The 18,035-nt window shown below is 45.9% G+C and overlaps 1 protein-coding gene across 2 annotated transcripts in view; it reads left to right on the top strand.

Annotated features, from left to right (window-relative positions):
• Positions 1-7,590: 7,590 nt before the first annotated feature.
• Mtus2 (microtubule associated scaffold protein 2) overlaps positions 7,591-18,035 on the top strand; it is a 363,820-nt gene continuing 353,375 nt past the window's right edge. Inside the window, exons 1-2 of one of the 2 annotated variants that reach the window (XM_075971941.1) lie at positions 7,591-7,988; positions 17,240-17,310. The gene's annotated coding sequence lies outside the window, so the exon portion shown is untranslated. The remainder of the gene's footprint in view (positions 7,989-17,239; positions 17,311-18,035) is intronic. The other variant, XR_012910593.1, reaches the window with a different exon arrangement.

The raw sequence follows: 18,035 nt of genomic DNA, 5'->3' as shown, positions 1-18,035 counted from the left end.
GTGTGTGCGCGTGTGTGTAGTGGATATGTATGTGGTATGCGTATGTGTGAGTGTGTATTTGTGTGTGTGGTGTGTATGTATGTGTTGTGTGGGTTTATGCATGATATGTATAGGATGTATGTGTGTGGGTGTGTATTTGTGTGTGTGGTGTGTATGTATGTGTTGTGTGGGTTTATGCATGATATGTATAGGATGTATGTGTGTGGGTGTGTATTTGTGTGTGGGGGGTGTGTATGTGGGGTATATGTGTGTCGTGGTATTTATGCATGTGTTGTGTGTATAGGTATGTGTCTATCTGTGTGTGTGTTGTATACATGTGATCGTCACGGTGGTGATTCATAAGTAGGTGAAGTTTGAGCTTCCATTGTGCATATGCAGAAGTGTTAGTCATACGAGTCAAGCCTCTGTCTGCACCTCTCTGAATGCCAAGTAGAGTGGCATGTGCTTATGTCTGTCTGTCTGTCTTTCAAGCTGACATAAAACTAGACATACATAGGATGAGGGAATCTCATAGGAGGAGACAATCCGATTGTCTTCGTCAGATTGGCTTGCAGACGTATCTGTGGGGCATTTTCTTGATTGCTGTTGATGTGGGAGGGTCCAGCTCACTGTGAAAGCAGGCTGAGCAAGACATGATGAACAAACCAGCGAGCAACGTTCCTCCATGAACTCTGCTTCAGTTCTTGCCTTGGCTTCCCTTTCCTTCCCAAGTTGCTTTTAGTCATGGTGTTCATTCCAGCTCCAGAAAGCAAACTAGACAGCAATATATGACAACTCCCAGACTAACTGAATGTTAGAAACTAGGACCACCATTTTGTATCCTCCCCACCTTCTATCTCCTATATGGTATCCATGGGCCATCCACCACCTTCCTATGTTGAGAGACGGGATGGCTGCTCATGCATGTCCTAAACTGTTCTGGAAAGAGAACCAAAGCTCAGCAATTAGAAGTCCCACTCTGACATCACCCAGGGCAGTCCTACCATCAGCTGATTGACAACTCACCAACATCTGTTGGCCTCTGCCATGTGCTGAGGACCAGAACAGATACTAACCAACTAGAATGAAGTGATCTTAGCCAGATGGGATGAAGAAATATGTAAGCAAATTCACATTGTGCTGTAAGTCCTACAGACATCCTGATGTGGGCTTTCCCAGCAAATTCTAGCCTAGGGGCATCAGGGAAGGGTCTGCCAAAGGACACATGACACCCCATCTGTTCCAACATACCTTCACTATGGGGGTGCTAGTCACACAGTGTTTTTATTGTCTTTAAAAAAGTGTGTGTGTATTTGTGTATGCATGGACATGTGTGCATGTGTGTGCATACATGTGCACTTGAATGCAGGTGCTTGCAGAAGCCAGAGGTATTGGATTCCCTGGAGCTGAAGTTATTAGAAACTGGGAGCCACCTGAAGTGGATGCTAGGGGTCAAACTGAAATCCTCTGGAAGAGCAGTAAGTGCTCTGAATAAATGAACCACCTCTCTCTAGCCCCTAGTCTTTTTGGCTTCTGTAAAAGATGTAAAAGAATTATTTTTTATTTTATATGTGTGAATGTTTACTTGCATACATGTGCACTACACTGTGCAGTACCCTTAGAGGCCAGAAGAGGGCACCAAAGTCCCTGCAGCTACAGCCATAGGTGGCTATGGGCCACTATGTTGGTCCTGGGGACCAAACCCAAGTCTTCTGTGAGAGCAGTAAGCTCTCCAGCCCCTGGATTTTTCTCATTATTATTTTTAATGTCAATATCAAATGCAGAGCCTTGGGAATGGTGGACAATCTGCCACTGTGCTGCACCTGGGCTACTTGGTTATACCAAGCAGGGGATTTTGGAAATATATGTTTTTAAAGAAACTACACTATTTGGGCTAATAAAGAAGAGCAATGTGAATTGCTAGGAGGCATCGGTAAATTTAAATTCACTAGAGGAACTGGACAGAAAGCAAAGCTTAATTTCAGCTTGGTTAAACACAACATAATTGCCATAGTGAAATCATTATGCTAATTTAATTAAAAATGTAAAGAGAAAAACAAACACGTTAGCTAAAATGGTACCTACTCACATAAGCCTAATGAGTTTTCAATTTGAATGTTTTTTTTTCCAAACTGGAAATAGAACTGAATTAGACTTCTCCTCTATATCACATGGAATGGGGCCTTTAAAAAAAAAATTCCAGGCAGATTCTAGAATTACATATCTTAAAAGCTTTAGAAAAACAGAAAATGAAAATGATTAGTTATAAAATCTCATGGTGGGAAATGATTGTTTAAGTTCATAAATATAACAATAACAAAAAAATTGAACAACTTTAATTTATAAAATGAACATATCATGTAAGATTTAAGAAACCATTGAAATACAAGGCAAAGTATAGCCTGGGAATTACGTATAATACTTAATACTTTTAATTTTCTAATATTAATTAATTATTTACTTTTACGTTTGCGGATGTTTTACCAGTAAGCCTCTGTATGCTCTACATGCATGTAGTACCCACGGAGGCCAGAAGAGGGCGTCAGATCCCCCAGAACTAGAGTTACAGGTAGTTGTGAGCCATTATGTAGGTGCTAGGAACGGAACCCAGGTTCTCTGCAAGAGCAGCCAGTGTTCTTAAACAGCCAAAGCATCTTTCCATCTTTGCCCTTATCATAATGTCCTAATGTTTCTGTCAGTGTTCACTGACCTCAAGAGAAATATTTCTCATGTATATGTGTTTGAATTTTAAAATTTACACATATATATTTGTGCTCTTGCTGGGTGTGTGTTGTGTGCATGTATTTAGAAACTATAACATAAACTAAAAAGTAGGGAATCTGGGACATTAGGAAAACTAGGTTTGAATATATCAGGCTTCCTCCAAAGACCTCTGTGCACTACACATTTTATAATATATACATACACTTCTTGACAGGCTTTCCCATAATAAGTGTATTTTATTTTCCCATAAGCATATAAAGCAGGATATAAAAAAACAGACCCTTATATGGGTAGTACTTTCCTTACAGCCTCAAATTAATGTTATATTCTCAAGGGGCTCATGCATTTGTAATTCAAATGGCATTTAAAAAAAAAAAGATGGTAGCCATTTTATTTTCCTGGTGCTTCAGCTGTGGCAAACATAATTGCCTGAGGGGAATTTGCCTTCTGTGTGGGGACAGAAATTTATGACTTTTGCTTTTTTTTCTACCAGAAACCAAAGGCAGCGCAGTCTCAAATATAAGGAGAAGCAACCCTACAGGGGAAACGTGTGTATATATGTGTGTGTGTGTATGTGTGTGCGTGTGTGTATGTATATGTGTGTATGTGTGTGTGTATGTGTGTGCGTGTGTGTATGTATATGTGTGTATGTGTGTATGTATGTGTGTGTGCGTGTGTGTGTATGTGTGTGTATGTGTTGTGTGTATGTATGTGTGTGTGTATGTATGTATGTGAGTGTGTGTGTGTATGTGTGTGTGAGCAGCATCCAGCCGAAGTGCTCTATGCTAGGTCCTGCAGGCTGTTAATCACACACGGCGCTCTGGGTTACAAATGAATATCATCAAGAATACCAGGCTTCTTTAAAATCGTGTAGGTCTATGCCAAGGGTAAATCCCAGGCATTGCTTACCTGCAGTGTCCTGCTCTGGAGTCCAGACAGGAAGGAGGAGGCACGGGCAGTATTCAAAGGCTGCACTCAGCATCCAGTGAATGCTAGAAGAGGAAAAGGGTGACAACACTGTCAGAGCTCAGAAGTGTGCCTCAAGGGCTTCCGGTGCTGAGTTCTGCTTGATTGGGGTGAAACAGTGTGACTTTTCTCTGGTGCCAGGTTGCTGGTGGCAGAGGGGAGGGGCCGGGGGGACCAGAGCCCCTCCACAACCTGACCTTGCTGGAAACACTGCCCTAGGAGCTGGGTGGTGGTTCAGGAGCTGGTTGATTGGGGATGTCTCTGTGGGGGCCAGCCATGATAAGCTAAGTGTGGGCAGGTCACCCAAAGGCAGTTCTTTACTTCCAACCATTATCACCTGCCGGAGTAAAACTCTGGCCATAGATGAATTTAAATGGAGGCCTGAGTCTCAGTAGTTTACTCTGAGGCAATGCCCGGTTGCAGGAGGAACCACAAGCTGAGATTACCCGACCTCCACCCAAGAACAGATCATCCAAAGAAAATACTGGGCATTCCAACGGCTGTAGATAGGAACACCTGCCAGAACACACTCATCAGGACACCCTTAGACAAATGTCAGCCAATCAGGGATCTTAAAACCTCAGAAACCGCTCTCCCCCACCTTTACTATTATAAAACCCTATTTTAATGGAGCTCTCCAGTTATTTCAATACATTGGACATGTGGAAAGACCAAGTTTGCAAACTTGATTAACATAAAGGCTCTTTGCTTTTACATATGGGACTCGTCTCCTTGTTGGCTTTTCAGGGACATCGTGGATTTGGGCATAACAGTCTTCATTATAAATGTACACAGACCAGGATGTGTGTGTGTGTGTGTGTGTGTGTGCGTGTGTGTGTGTGTGTGTGTGTGTGTGTGTGTGTGTGTGAAAGAGAGAGAGAGAGAGAGAGAGAGAGAGCGCCAGAGAGTCAGAAATATATGAGCCCCAATCTGACATTCTTGATGCAGGGGAGCAAAAAGTTTCTGCAACCTGATAAAGTTTCTCCACCGATGCAATAATCCAAATTAGATCAAAACAAATCAAATTAGAAAAACCCAGGTTTGATGGATATAAATGCTCCCAGATGGCTTTCCAGTCCCCAAGAGATGAGACAGGAAAGGAAGACTGGAAAACCACATATTTGGTCTGGGGTGTGTGTGGCAGTTTAAATACCCTTTGGGGTGGTCAGTAGTGTTCTGAATATTGCATATTTTCTTTTCCTGTCCATCTCACTCACTGTCCTGTTGCTGTGAAGAGACAGAATGACCATGACAACTCTTAGAAAAGAAAGCACTTAATTGGGGTGGCTAACAGTTTCGGAGGTTAAGTTCATTATCATCATGGTGGGACGTGGTGGCACGCAGGCAGACATGACTCTGAAAGTTTTATATCTTGATCCACAGGCAGCAGAAGCAGCTGTGTCACACTGGCCAGATCTGAGCTTCTAAGACCTCAAAGCCCACTTCAGCCGTGACACGCTACTACCAACAAAGTCACACACAACAGGGCCACACCTCCTAAGAGTGCCACTCACTATGGGCTAGGCATTCACACATAAGTGTCTGGGGGGGGGGGCATTCTTCTTTAGACCACCACGCTGTCTTGCTGTTTTGATTTCATGGTTTGGGAACAAACCACCTGTATCCACGGTATGTGCAGCTCCACTTTGTGAGTGGTGGTGACCTCCACTGAGATACCTGCTGATTCTATCCCCTCCTCCCCTCCAAAAGAACATTCGATTCTGTTTCACCGTTCTCCATTACAGCATTAAAATATATTAAAATGCAAATTAAATTAAAATGTGCAAGTATTAAAATGCTGCTTGTTTTGGAATAGCTACTGGGCACAGTAGGTGACTTGTAGTTTGGGAATTCTGAGATCCCCAGCAGGATCAGACTTAGAGCAAATCAATCAATCAAACAAACAAACAGCAAAACCAACCTGGCTTTCCATTTCTGCTCGTCCAACAAAAAAAAAAAAAATGGAAAAAAATTTCAACAGGACATGACTGCTGTATGTGGGCTGGACATGAGCTGCCCTTTCCGAGTTACCATTTGTAACCATTCAACTTCCTGGTCAACAATTTAGAACCGCCTCGGAGGTGGGTGAGATACACTCTGGAAGCATCTATGAGGATATCTCCAGAGAGGATTCTCTGAGGGGGAGGACGGTACCTCGAGGGTGTGAATAACACCATGCTATAGAGTAGGGACTCCGACAGAATCAAAGGGCGAACAAAGAGAAAGTCAGCAAAGTGGTGGCGTCCCCTCTGTTTTCTGGGAGATCCCAGGGAGTCACAGCTGGATGCTGTCAGCTGTTTATGCTCCCAGGAGCTCAGTGCCTTGCCTTGTGCTGCCATGGAGACAGGTAGGCCCACACCGGAACAGAGTATTGCTCTCTTCTATGGGACTTGCTAGGAGGGCATTCTGTGGGCTCAGCAGTTGGTGGTCAGTGCCATAAGGGTAAAAGGGAAAGGGCTCATTCACTTCGACCTGGCAAGGTGAGCCTGACGAGAAATGAGGTAAGAAGCTGGTGCCAGTCATCTGGGGTGTGGGGATATTCCTGAACCTGGCGATGGCTCCCTAAAAAGGCTCAAAGAAGAGGCTAACTAGAGCTTTTCTAGTTCGGTGGACACCATGAGAAGATAAGGTAGAGAAGGCTGGGTCGGCCTGTGTGCTTCCCTGGAGGATGAGGGAGTGGCCTGAGGAGGGAGCTGTGGAGTCAGAACCTCTTTGCTTCCACCTCGGAGGATCCAGGCTTCACAGAACGCCCTAATAGGGAAGGGAAGGGCTCCAAGGAGGCTGTTCTATTTATTCTGTTTAGGCCAGGCTGGGAGTTTGTGAGCTAGGGGAGGGTAGTGGGGAAGGCGTAAATGAAATGAGATTAAAGTTTGATTTAGATTGGACTGGACTTTGTAATAACAGCCAGTCAACCTGCTTGTTAACACTCGAAGGTGACAGGAAAAGCGAGAAAAAAAAATGTACCCTAGATTCTTCCTGAGGAAAAGGGAGGCCACACAGACTAATTTAAAAAGACAGCCGTGTGAGAAGTAAGCTTTCATGATTTCCCTTCCCTTACCATAGTCCAGTTAGTACAAGAATTCAGCTGGTATAAAATGTTGCTCAGTAGGGCAGTGCTGGGGTGGAGGAGGGAGCCCGCTTTCCCACACTCCCGACTCCCAAGAGAGTCAGCGCACAAGCACCAGCGAGCAAGCCCACCCCGCCAGGCAGAACCGCCTCGCTATTCTGCTGTTCTTCTCAGTCTGCCCCAAGCCTTGCGAACCAGAGGCCGTGAATGGCTTGTCTTCAGGCTTCCCAAGTGCGCCGCTTTCAGGCGACCTGGTAGGGTCTCCCTGTGAAGTCCTGCGTTCCTGTTTATTTCTGAGAGACGTTGTTAATTACGAAACAGAAATAAGCTTGTTTTGAGACAAGAGCAGTCTGCTTTTCCCAACAAACCTTTCGGGGAAAGTAGATAGTGGTCTCCGCCTTTAACCCCAGCAGGAGGCTGTCTTGTGACTTCCAAGCCAGCCTGGGCTACATAGTAAGTAAGACACTGTCTCAAACAAAAAGACACCCCCTCCCCGCAACACGCACACAATCACACACAAAACCCTTTAAATGACCACTTTGGTCTCCCCTTCATCCCTTACAAGTTTTCCCTCTGGATCTCAATTTTTCCTACTGCACACAATTAGAAGAGGCTCCCTCTTCTGAGCGGAGAACAGCATATCTCACTCATGGGAGTCTGGGCTTTAGGTCGGCGACCTCAGGTTCTCTCTTTTCCCTAGGGTCGGAGGCTGGATGCTCCGGGCCGCTGTGGCCCCATGAGCTGCAGGCCCGAGTCCGGTCGGCAGAGGGCGCTCGGCTCCCCGCCGCGGGGCTCCGGCCGAGAGGAGGCGCCCGGGCTCGTGAGCATCTCCGGGCGGCCGGGAGGGGGTGCGCGCCTTGGGCCGCTGCAGCCGGGCTGCTGTCACCGCGGACCGCACCTCGCTGGCGGGTGGGCGGCAGCGGTGTCTTTGTCCGGCGAGGCGTCCTCAGCCCCGGCCATCCTTTCGATCGGAGCCGGGCGGCTTGGGCGGTGCCCAGCGGTGAAGTGCGCGGGCGGAGGGCTGGCTGTGGCCACGGCCCCAGGTACCCCGGTGCCCCAAGCTTGCCACCTGCGCCACCTCTGCCCACGCTCTGTCAAGTTGCAGAAGACCCGGGTGGTTCAGGAGTCTGGACGCGTGGGCGCTGCAAACTCCAGCTGCGAAGGAGCTGCTTGCGGAGGTAGCGCGGCCCGGGATGCTCCCGGAGGCTGCCCTGGCCTCTCTGTACATCCTTCTTGGCTCCTCCAGACCCAGGTGAGCGACTCCTGTCCGCGCGTCCCGATCCGGCTGGAGACAGGTGCAGAGCGGGGCGGAGGCGGCGCCTTTTGCTGGCTTCCCTGGCATCAGAGTGCCCGCTTCCCGCTGCCCACATCCTCTGCTCCGCCGGAGAGAGGCTGCAGCCCACTCGCACCTTCCCGGGATGCCAGGTTGAACACCGTGTTTCAGAGGCGACAGCGGGTTAGCCGAAGCGAGCTCCCTAGCACCCCCCCCCTCCACCCCCGGCTCGGGATAATTCGGTCCGTGTCTTCGTCTTAATTTAGCACCGATGTGTTATTTCCTTGGAGCTCTAGAATGGTAAGGCTTGCTACATCCATTTTTTTTTTCAACCCCCTTCATTCTGAGCCTATGCAAGGAAGGAACTACAGGCTTGCAAGTGATGTTACTACCGTTCTATTTTAAATACAAACACCCAGAGAAGTACGCTTGGCGGCGTGCCAGAGGCGCGTGCACTCTTTGTTATGTAAGTGCCTAACAAAAATATTTGCTGGTTGGTAAAGTTAAGAGCGGTTACCAGAGACCGTAAGAGCGCAGGAAGCCAGAGCCATGATTTCGGTCTTAGCTCAAAACTTTCCTTCAGGATCAGCATGCGATGGCTTCGATATCATTTTTAAAGGCGACACCAGGTCCTTTTAAAAAATAAAGCAGGATTTCAAGGGTTAAAACACGAACAGGTTTTTTTTTTATAAAGTTATAAAAATCAGCGGGACGTCTCTGACTAAGGATTTAAAGAAAAAGACGTCCCCCTCACAGCCTTTATGGTTTTTAAACTATTAGGTAATTTTATTTTGCTCTTCCGCGGAACTGGCTGATTGTGAGTTGACAGTTACTAAAGATCCCCTCACACCGTTGTTTTTCAGGTAAAAAGATGAAAGTGGGAAGCTTAGGAGACGCGAATGTCTAGGGATTACCACTGTCTTACGCCCTTATATTTTGTTCTCACTGGTTGGGGCGACGGTGTTTGTTATGTTTATGGCTTTCTGGTGATTGTCAGGTGGAGCCAGGAGTGAGGCTGTTGGTGTGCATCGCTTCATTTCAGCAGCCTAAGGTGTGGCTCTGAGGGTTCGAGGTACCTCGGTCATGCGGGTGGAATGTGGGGACAGAAACTTGTGTTCGACGGGAGAGAAGCTAATACATTTCAGCCTGTGTCTGTTTTCATCCAAGTAATGTTCTTGCTTGTTTTTCCTGCAAAGAAAAGCTGCTGTGGACCCAGAGGATACCCATGGGAGGCTTAGTGGGGTACTGTGCGTTGTGCAGAGGGAGCCCTGAAAGTTCAGTAGTCCCGTGGGGGCGCTCCTTTTTGTCTTCACGATAAAAAAAATCAGGTTTCACTAAGGATTTTATTCTCCCACTGAATTGACATTTTCTTATACTATATCAGAGTGTGAACTAGTCAACCAAGTGCGAAAAGCCTTTTCGGTATTCTTAAGGACCGAAGAAAACCGGCATCTTTTCTAAGCCCACATTTCCACACCTGGGGCTGGCTCACCGAGGCTTCATGGGAGCTTATGTAAGGGCTGCCCCGGTGCTTTTCGGTACTCGGTTAAACTCCCTGCTTTGGCCATTACATAATTGGCATGGAACTAGGCTGTCAGAGCTGAAATCGCGGGGGAGGATGTCTAAAAGAAATCTAGGCTTGTGTGTGTGTGTGCTCTCTCACACACTGGCGTACATACACACATACACACTGGTTTTTATAATGAATTGCTGCTTCCAAATGAGAGGGAACAGCAGGGATGGTGGTTTGTGAACCGGAGATAAGAACAGTGTGGCTCCGGAGGGCTGCTGGAATAGATAAATGTTCTGTTTAGCATTTTCTGGAGACCCAAAAGCTGGCTAGAAACCCCTGAAACCCTTTTCACCTGCTGACAGAGACCCAGAGGCTGGGAAGCTGGTGACTTCTGGGCTTCTGGTCCCCCACCTGGACCTACTTTCAGGGGCCCTGGGAGGAGCATTGACCATGCATTTCTGTGGTCACACTTAGGTTTGTATGTGTAGTTTTGGGTTATTTTTTATTTAGTTTTATTTTATGTGCATTGGCGTGAGGGTGTCAGATTTCCTAGAACTGAGTTGCAGGCAGGTGTGAGCTGCCATGTGGGTGCTGGGAATTCAACCTGAGTCCTCTGGAAGGGCAGCCAGTACTCTCAACTGCTGAACCATCTCTCCAGTTCTTGGATTCTTTTTAAAATAGGGAGGATTCTCTTGATACCCTCTTACCCCCAGTTACAGAAACCCAAGTTTCTATGACCCTGGAAACTGTCCCATTTGCTAAGTTATGCATAAATGTTGCCTTACAAAATAGCCTTTTTTTAAAAAATTATTTTATGGGTGTGTTTGCCTGCCTGTATGACTGTGTGGCTTGTGCATGCAGTGCCCATGGAGGCCAGAAGAGGGCATCAGATCCCCTGGAACTGGAGTTAAAAATAAGAGTGCTGGGAATAGAACCCAGGTCTTCTCAAAGAGCCGGAAGTGCCTCTAACTGTTGAGCTATTCCCAGTCCCTGGAAACCATGTGGAGCTACTGATACCACATGGGTTCCTGGAGACCAGCACCAGCTCTTGTAGTTTCTCAGGACTTCTCTTTGGAGTTGAGTGCAATCTGGAGAAGATGCAGCCCTGGGGAAAGGGTGTGTGCGGAAAGCAGGCAGCAGCTCATCCACATCTCAGAGGCAGGCTGCCAAGGAAGAAGGAAGAAAGAAAACAACCACCGAAAGATACTCATTAAAAAATGTTAATGGGAACAAAGAGCACCGGCTTTGTTGGACCTTCCTGTACAAGCTCCTTAGCATCTCTCTCAAGTAGGAATTTTAGATAGTGCACAAACAAACCCAGGCTTGAGAAATAACCCACAAGAATCAGAGCAGGTTGGGAAGGACCGGATTGTCTATTGGCAGTTTTATCAGAAGATAAAAAGCCTTTAAGCAATGCCTGGGAAGGAGTCTCTTGCAAAGAGTTGAGGAGGGTCTCTTTTTGCTGAACCAACTTTTCCTTTATATTGGAACTTGAATGTCTTCAGATCTTCCCACCAGCACGTGCCTATGTACTTTCCTATCATAATCCAAGATCAGTCCCTTGTCATCTATTATCCGTCCATTGTTTGTCATCTGTCATCCACAATTTAACATCCATCGTCATTGTCATCACCCACTACAATCACCTGTCACCCATCATCCATAATTCATCATCATCATCATCATCATCACCCACCATCAGTCTCCTGTCTTCCATCATCCATAATTCATCATCCATCATCATCATCACCCACCATCAGTCATTTACAATTAATCATCCATCATCATTATCACCACCCACCATCAGTCTCCTGTCTTCCATAATTCATCATCCATCATCATCATCACCCATCACCTGTCACCTGTCATCTGTCACCCACAATTCATCATCCATCATCATCATCGCCAGTCACCTGTCATCTGTCATCCATAACTCATCATCTTCGTCATCATCACCCATCACCGGTCACCTGTGATCTACAGTTCATCATCCATCATCATCATCATCATCACCCATCACCCATCACTGGTCACCTGTCATCCATCATCCATCCATTTATCATCATCATCATCATCATCATATCTACTGTCCTTTATCAAACCCACCAGACTTCCCTTATTCTCAGCTGTGGCTTGTGTTCTGGTCTGGAAGATCTGCAGTTTCAGAACTTAGGTGATGTTACAAGACTCCTTCCCAAAACAACCTTTTCCCCAACAACAGACCCCAATGGTGTGGATTTTATGATGTGTACGTTACATGACATTAAAGCTGTTCTGTAAAAACCATTTCCATCACTGAATGTCATAGCTTTTTGTTGCTTTAACAAAATACCAGAGTCTGGATACTTACGGGAGTGTCCAACCCATGGCTCTTAGGGGCTGTGTGTGGCCAAAGCTACAAACATGGCTCAACATTGTAAACTTATTTAAAACACTGAGACTTTTTTTTTGTAACTTGATTTGTTGTTCGGAAGCATAAACTTTACAGGGGACATTGTGTCTCAAAAGCAAAAGGTTGAACACTCCTGAAACAAAGAAATTAATTTTTACCTTTATTTCTCGTGTGTGTAACAATAATAAAGAAGAGGTTATGAGTTTGAGAGTGAGTGAAAAGGGTATAGGAAGACCTAGAGGGGAGAGGGTGAGGCAGAAATTATATAAATGCAGTACTCATGTATGAAGTTCTCAAAAAAGTGAAAATAGAAAAACAAAACATATCAAAATTTATCTATTTATATAAAACAAAACTTTTTAAAAAGATTTATGTATACAGTGTCCTGCCTACATGCAGAAGAGGGCACCAGACCTGCTTATAGAAGGTTGTGAACCTCCATATGGTTGCTGGGAATTGAACTCAGAACCTCTGGAAGAGTAGTCAGTGCTCTTAACTGCTGAGCCATCTCTCCAGCCCGTAAAACAAAACTTTTAAGATACATACAGAGACAAGGATGCTTCTACCTATAGAGTAATTCTACCCAACATAAATACAATAATGTGAACCATCTATGCAATGCTTTCTGGTATTTGCCTTGAAAAGTAAAACCAAACAGAATTAGTGACAGTGTAGTTCACTAGTTCATTTAATCTAATATGGTCATAATTTGCTAATTTTACATGGCACACATGCAGAAATCAGTAGACAACTCTGTGGAGTCAGTTGGGTTCCAAGGATAGAACTTGGGTCATCAGGCTTGGTGGCAAATTCCTCTACCTGCTGAGCCATCTTTCAGCCCCCAAATCCTGTATTTTATTTTTTTACTTTAATTTTTTATTTTTTTCAAGCTAGGGTTTCTCTGTGTAGCCCTGGCAGTCCTGGAACTTGATCTGTAGACCAGGCTGACCTGGAACATAGAAGCCTGCCTCTGCTTCAAAATTCTGTATTTTATACTAAGAAAGCTGCATGTCAGGTACTCAGCTATGTCTGTATAAATAGCTATTGTTTTGGTGACTTTTATCGTAGACTTTAAGCTTCTAGAAACATACCACTGTGTTCCTGAAATTCTGACGTCATCTTTAGCACCGTATTTAATAATCCTAAGACCTTTATTCACATTGGTTCTTTAAAAAGCACCCAACCCGTTGCTGTGGTGAGACATCCCTAATTGGGGACAGGGATGGTGTCCTTGTCCTCATTACTGCACAATCTAATGGAGGCAGCGGTCAGTCCTGTGGATGGGGCTGAGGTGGACAAGAAGGGCTCTGATAGGTGGTGCTTAGAAGATGAGGGGCGGAGCCCTTCAGGAGAGAAGGCAGGAGGTCGTAGGTGATTGGTGATGCGTAGGAAGATGAGGGGCGGAGCCCTTCAGGAGAAGGCAGGAGGAGAGGGAGGGGTTTGTGCTAGCCTGTTCTGAGGAGCTTGGTCTACTTGGAGCAGGTGTGTGAGAGGTTTGCCAAAGGAGTGGTGTGGCCGTGCTGGAGCTGGGGACTGAGCCGTGGGAAGCCACCTGCAAGGGAGCTTGGATTCTCTTCCCATTAGCAAGCTATGGAAACCCTTGCAGTGGGGTTTTTGTGTTCTTGCTTTAGCACGCAGACAAGCCATTGGCTTTCCTTATTTCTCCTTGGTCTTCTGCAGTATAGGGGTATTGGAACCCCAGGGTTGTTATGAAGATTTCTAGTGGTGATCCCACCTGTGACTCCTGTGACTATAGAGACCGTCTCCCTTGTAGATTCCATACATGTTGGCGACTGCGGACCACCAGACCCTGAACTTCTTGTAAACAACTTGTTTTCTTCTGCTCTGAGCAGCCTGCAGCTGCTCACGAGACCCTGATGGCAGGGGAGTGGGTTCTGATGAGGCTGCAGCTGAAAGATCCCGAGAGCTGGGGCGTGGCCAGAGCCCTGTATAAGCTGTCCCAGAGCATAATGAAGTGGGCATCCTTGGCATTCTTATCTCAAGGATGTCCCCATGGCCCCGTCTGTCTGTCTCTGTCTGTGTGTATGTTTTTAAATTTTCAGCCGAGTTCCCGTAGTGCATAGCGTGCGTGTAGAGTGCGAAACAGAACCCGTGTAGTTTTCCACATACACTGAGGTCATACTGGTGCTTCAATGTGCCTGCACCCCAGGGGCACCTAGAGAACAAGAATATATGTCCTTGAAGCATGTACTGGCTGGTTTTGTGTGTCAGCTTGACACAAGCTAGAGTCATCGGAGAGGAAAGAGCCTCAGTTGAGGAAATGCCTCCATGAGATTCAGCTGTGAGGCATTTTCTCTATTACTGATCATGGGTGAGGGCCCAGCCCATGGTGGGTGGGGCCTCCCTTGACTGGTGGTCCTCCTGGGTTCTATATAAGAAAGCAGGCTGAGCAAACCTTAAGGAGCAAGCCAGTAAGCTTCACTCCTCCATGGCCTCTGCATCAGCTCCTGCCTCTAGGTTTCTGCCCAGTTTGCGTTCTTGTCCTGACTTCCTTCAGTGCTGCGGATGTCTAAACTGAATAAATCCTTTCCTTCCCAGCTTGTTTTTTAATCATGGTGTCTCTTCACAGCAATAAAACCCTAAGACAGAACATAAGAGTCAAGCTTAGGGTGTTTTGTTTTAGATGTGTAGATACCTGTTTTTGGTTGTTCACCAAGGTGCAAAGTCCATCTCCTTTTCTGTATTGAGGCCCAGGGTGTTACACCAGCTTCTATGTTCTATGTACTGCTCTGACTACAGTAGTAATTCACAGTGTCCCAGGGTTCTTCTCTATGAGGTTGACCAGTTGCTTCTTAGGCAGCTGTGGTCTTCTGCAGAATGCCCTTATTGAGCCTGGGTTCACCCATGCATATATAATCTTCACGGACCACCTTAACTTTGTCCATACTTTTACATATATGTTTTCATATGTGAGCTTATTTGTGTGCCAGCGATCAGCCTGGGGTATTATTCCATAGGAGTCGTCCCTCCTGCGTTTTGAGACAGGGTCTCTTACTGCGACCCAGGACGTGTCAGTTAAGCTAGGCTGGCTGGCCCGTGAGCCTGGGGCTCCACCTGCCTCCGATTCCCTAGTGTAGGGATCCCAACTACACCCAGCTCTTTATGTGGGTGATAGGGCTCGAGCTTAGGTCGTATTGCTCTGTGTGGTAAGCTCTTTAACCACTGAGCTGTCTTCTGAATCCCTATTTCTTTAGTAGAAAACAATCACTTTTTGGTCTCCTCTTTGCTGCCAACGGTTGTAATTGCAAATGGTCAGAGCTTTTTCGTTTTTAGTAGTTCTATATGGTCGTCAATAACACCACCACCTGCTTTTCTCTGATTATTAGAGCTCCTCTCAACCACTGTTGACACACTTTCAGCATTGCCGTGGTCAGTGTAGATGACTAAATCTCTGTTTTATTTTATTTTATTTTAAAAAAAAGAAAACAAACTTATCTTTTTTTTTTCCCACTATACATACCAATCCAAGTTTCCATCCCCTCCCCTCCTGGCTTTTTGGGAACCTATTCTTTTTGGATGGATACAAAGTCTCTGTTTTGAGGTGAAGCTACTATAGGGACGCTGCAGAGGGCAGAGGGAGTGCCTCTGAATGCCATTTGCACCTTGCATCTCCTTTAACCTGATGCCCTGATAGGATGTGAAGGAAACGATTGGTTCTCCCTGAGCTTGCCGACTTCAACTCTTCATTGAGCTGCAGAGTTCCAGCAACAATGTTGGCATTGTGTTTTATATTACATTCTATCCTCAAAGACTCAGCTTAGAAAACAGGGACAGAAAACGGGCGACTGGTACTCAAGAGATCAATAGGTTTATTTGCCTGGAGCAAGCTCTTCCATGCAAACGAAGTGAAAATAACCCAGATAAAACCGAAGGACCAGTGGTAGGCTGCTGACTTCGTGGGTTTCCTGGTGGGAGGAAAATACTCTCAACCCTTTCCTGCTCCCGCTCAGAAGGAAAGGCGTCTTTGAAGATGTAACTCTTTGGTACCTAGGGACTCACACGGCTGCTCCTCTGTTGGCTTTGCGTTCCAACAGTGCTGTGCCTACTATGAATTATGTTGAGAGTGGCGACGGGGGTTGTGGTGGTTCTTAAGATAGACCGGCTATTAATACATTATCTGACAGGAGTGAATTCTTTTCATTCCATCTGGGCTTGGCTGTGGAGTTGCTGATTTTCTTCAGTGTGGAGGTGGTGTGTGTGGTTCCCACGTGGGCACCTGCTACCGGTTTCCAACCCCTGGCATCCATTCTCAGCCTGGCTCTTCTTCCCCTCTCCTGCCTCCCCCATGCCTGTCCTTTTGGTCACAGCTTTGCTTGGAGGGAGACCGCCTACATTACCAGGAGGATGCTGGGAAGGCATTGCCACTTACTGTGGATGGAGAGAAAGAAGTGAAAAGCTGCACAGAAAGCTCCAGATTTGGAGAGAATCCATTTACTACCTTTTGAGCACCACTTGTCATGAGTATATCTGGACCATTGACACCGAGGAGAAAAATGGGCAGGTTTTGAGCAATAAATAGTTTTGAATACTAATTGTTTATAATGTCATTCCTCCAGTCTTGCCCTTTTTTTCAGAAAAACTTCAAATTTTCCATTTTTCTCAGGTAAAAATGGTTGACTATTGAATCTTGTGTCACTGAACCCAAGAATAGCAAGAATTTTGTGATATCTATCCCAGTAGGGTTTGGGAGGAAATTTTGTGTCTTTCCCACTACGCAACAGCAAATCTTCGTGTTGTACAGCTGAGAAAAAGAAAAGCATTTTCTTATTTTGCTAAATTTTTTTGGAAGTAACTTTTTAAAGGGCATAATCGATACCTTCAATGTTGTAGGGTTCATAGTTCCATTGATTCTTACTTTCTCCTGAGGTAAAATAAAATAAAAACTGGAAGAGGACAAATTTGGTAGCATTTGAGGCAATAGGAGCCACGAAATGGACACAGTCACCAAGTATCAGAAGCGTCTTTCCCCTGACGAAAAGGATGTCAACTTCTTCAAACAGCTCATTTCTGTGGGGCTTTTATGATCATTTTTTCAGATTGTTAATTACTCAAGGGATGAAGGCAGAGAGAAAATGCAGTCATGTAATCCACAGGGAATTAATCGGGAAATAAGATTAAGTAGCCCCTAGATCCTAGCATTAGCCCGCGCGGGAGCTCAGAGGATGGTGCCCACGGGAAGAGCTGGTGTGTTCCTGCGAAGAACTCAGCACAGACTCCATTTCGACAGGATGCGTTATCACAGAGCTAATGCCTACACTTGCTGACTCTTCTTCCTGTCTTTTCCTCTTTCCACTTCTTTCTCAGGTGGCGGCAGCTGGATTGTCTGCTAGACTAGATTGTCACCAGTGACCCAGAAGCTTGTTTGAGGGATCAAGGTGAGCTCACACACAGTGCTCTTTGATTCATTATTCTGTTTGCACTCACCTCTTGAGTTAGTCCCACTTCCTGGTATCTCAATTGTGCCACCGTGAAGAGGAAAGGAACTCTGTGGATCACGTCAGATTTGTTAGCAGGTGCGAACAATATAGTGCACTCGCAGTACAGAACGGGGTTGCAAACCCACTGCTGACCCATCTGGCGCTCCTCGCGTTCCCAGTGGCAATTGGGAAAGTCACCAAGCCGTGGCTTCAGCAAGCCCACCACAGTGGGAGAGACCACCCCCCATCTTATCCTGTCAGAGAAGATCACACACATTGAATTGGGCCAAGCTGTTACTATTAGCTAGTAGGCTGGCTTCAATAATTTCTACCACACTGGTTTTATTTATTTTATTTTTGTTATATCATTAATTAAATAAGCCACTGGAAACGAGTTCTCACACGAAAGCTTATTTCGTGTTGTCTTTTTACAAGTGTGAAGAATACATTCCGATGGCAATTGAAACTCAAATTCAAGCTTCATGTTTTGCTAATGATTTTGAAGATGGGATGGGCCTCTCTTTCTCCGTGGTAATTAATCATCTGCCTCAACAAAAGCTTATCTTGTTATTGTAGTCACATTGATGGACAGAAATGGGGCAAGAAGATGCAGCGGTGGGTGAGGCTTTGGTAAACTGTGCTTGCTAAACGAAATTACCCAGAGACCCTGGCCTGGGGCCTCG

This window comes from Microtus pennsylvanicus, chromosome 1 (assembly GCF_037038515.1).
Source record: "Microtus pennsylvanicus isolate mMicPen1 chromosome 1, mMicPen1.hap1, whole genome shotgun sequence".
NCBI classification, from domain to species: domain Eukaryota; kingdom Metazoa; phylum Chordata; class Mammalia; order Rodentia; family Cricetidae; genus Microtus; species Microtus pennsylvanicus.
Note: the sequence above shows the minus strand (reverse complement) of the source record. Positions and strands in the feature narration are given on the sequence as shown.